The following is a 2,656-nucleotide window of genomic DNA, read 5'->3' on the forward strand; positions in this document are numbered from 1 at the left end:
ATCCTAACCCTAACCCTATTCCTAACCCTAACCCTAACCCTAAACACGTATTCATTTGCACACGCGGGTTAGGGATAGGGTTAGGGTTAGGGTTAGGGACAGGATTAGGGTTAGGGTTAGGATCGACCACTCAAGACTAGCTAGCGCGGACGCGCGACTGCGCGTTCGGGTCCGCGCTGCTTTAATAGTACCAATCAATAAAAGGGTGCTAGCATTGTGGAGAAGAACAATGGAAAAGGTAGATAAGATAAATTGATATCGATTGGTGACTTATCTCTGCATTATTTATCCACACACTCTCTGCAATCAATCAGAACTCGATCATTTTTAAAATCAGCCGTGTGTATAAGTTCATAACCTTTTCATCTGTAAGGTTTGAATAAAAATTGGGAAGAACTATTGTAAAACATTTCATGCAGTAAAGTTTTAAAGGGCTGTTAAATACTGAACTTGCGTTTAGATAGTTTCAATAACTCTGTAACGATGTTTGAAAGGGCTGTCGAAGTTTACAGAAAATCAAACGATTTTTTAAGAAATAGTGGGATCAATAATTAACAGAAAGGTGGTGGCCAGTATTGCATAAGAGAATTTTATAAGTCTACACCGTTAAAGAGTGGCTTCCCTTTCCAATACACACGACTTCACCTGAACGAATTCCAATCATTTTCTTAAGTTATTCTACATTTGTTGTTGTTGGTGGGTTGGTTGTTTGTTATTGTTACAGCTAAACAGAAAATTTTGTTTATCCATTCATAGATAAGACTCGTATGAAAGTCAGCATATCAAACGTGTTGTTTTGACCAGTAAGTATAAATAATATGTTGTTCTTTACTTTTGCTTCTTTGAATAACAACAACACTACGAGAACTGGCAAAGATATTAGTGTTCCCAAGACGGGTTTGCTTTATGGTCATACAAATGTACATACTTTTGTGTGTGTGTGTGTGTGTATATAGATATATGTATATGTCCGTATGTATATACACACACACACAAATTGCACATTTTGTTAGCGGAGGAGGAAAGTAATACTAAATACAGAGTATAAAGTAAATTCATAAATTAATTTAAAACGGAAATCGTTAGTCACTAATTTTGAAAATGAGTACGGACCGATAAACCCAGTGTTTATGTGCATGCCTATGGTTGTTTATGTTTGTGTGTGTGTTGGTCTTTCACATTAGCACAAGGTCATCAAAGTGCTGTCCGGGTAATTACATTAATAGCATCAGGTAAAAGAGATATTAAGAAGATAAATGCAAATTGACCCTTAGAGGATTTTAACTTAACAGTTATCATCATCATTAGCACAAGGCAACACAATTCAATGAAGAGGTAAAATTGGTTATTTAGGAACCAGTACTTGACTGGTGCCTTGTTTTAACGAAGGCGAAAAGTAGTAAAGGCTGGATCTGAATCTGGAACTTAAAGGGACGTAACTAAATATATTAAAGAATCTAATCCGTTGTTTCTGTCCCTCATCTCCTCTATTTCAAACTAGCTGGGGCAGTTCGGTTCTATACATTTTCGAGTATTGCTGTTATTGTCTGAATCAAAACTTATATATTACTATAACACCGTGGTATCGAATAGGCTGTCATGTAGCCCCAGGTCAGTCATATATCGAGTTGTCCGATGACACTTAAGAAGTCCCTGAACAAGATAAGATCCAGAGATTCATCATCATCGTTTTAATGAGTAATTTTCCACTCTTGTATTGGCTAGACGAGTGCCCGTTGGAGCAGAGTTTTCGGCAGTTGGACACCCTTCCTGATGCACACACAACCCCTAAAATTTCCAAGTGAACTAATAATGATTATGCCCTGAGAAGGAAAGATAGTATTCTTAGGATGATGTTGTAGTAGTGTTATGGGCTGTTGTAGATGTTTCTTTTGTGAGTGGGACAGATACTATAGTTATGATGGTATTGTAATGTTGAGAAATGTTGTAGATGTCTGTCTTGGATGGGAAATATAGCATTGTTAAGATGATGATGAAGAGGTATTTGATGCTGAGAAATATTTGTACATATAGTGGCCAGTTCTGAGAAAGCTGGGACTTACTGTGGAAACAAAGTCCCACACCTGGTCAGATGTCCTTTCATGTTCACTAATGCAGTCTAACCCCAGATTAACTGTGATTAAGCTGACCTATGACTAAAAGTATTCCAGTCATATTCTCGTCTTTTTTTTTTCTTTGTGTTTATAGGCTCTTGGGTGTGATTTGTGAAAAATGTGGTTTGTATTTCTAGCATATTGAGTGACTTCATATAGGCTCCTTCATTGGTTTATGAGTGTTTTGTTTCATTGTGTGAGTCATATCTAAATGTATTCAATGAATTAATTTCTCTTATTGGTTGCAAATATAAACAGACATTATATAAAGGGTTTGAAATATATTTGAGGACACTTACTTATCAGAGTAGTCAAAGCATATGGCTAAGTGGTTAAAGTGTTACACTCATAATCATAAGATTGTGGTTTCAATTCTTGAACTGGGTGACACATTGAGTTCTTGAGCAAAACACCTCATTTCACATTGCTCCAGTCCATTCAGCTACCAAAAAGAGTAATCCTGTGATAAACAAGCATTTTATGAAGGGGAGAAATATATTTGTCACAGAATCCAGCAAACCAGCCTTATGAACCTATGGCTT

The 2,656-nt window shown here is 36.6% G+C and overlaps 1 protein-coding gene across 4 annotated transcripts in view; it reads left to right on the top strand.

The window, feature by feature from the left end:
- Positions 1 to 623: 623 nt before the first annotated feature.
- The window catches only part of LOC106876543 (zinc finger protein 227), a 12,883-nt gene continuing 10,850 nt past the window's right edge, over positions 624 to 2,656 (top strand). For all 4 annotated transcript variants that reach the window (XM_052970244.1, XM_014925130.2, XM_014925129.2 and 1 more), the window contains exon 1: positions 624 to 803. The gene's annotated coding sequence lies outside the window, so the exon portion shown is untranslated. The remainder of the gene's footprint in view (positions 804 to 2,656) is intronic.

This window comes from Octopus bimaculoides, chromosome 8, assembly GCF_001194135.2.
Source record: "Octopus bimaculoides isolate UCB-OBI-ISO-001 chromosome 8, ASM119413v2, whole genome shotgun sequence".
Taxonomy (NCBI): Eukaryota; Metazoa; Mollusca; class Cephalopoda; order Octopoda; family Octopodidae; genus Octopus; species Octopus bimaculoides.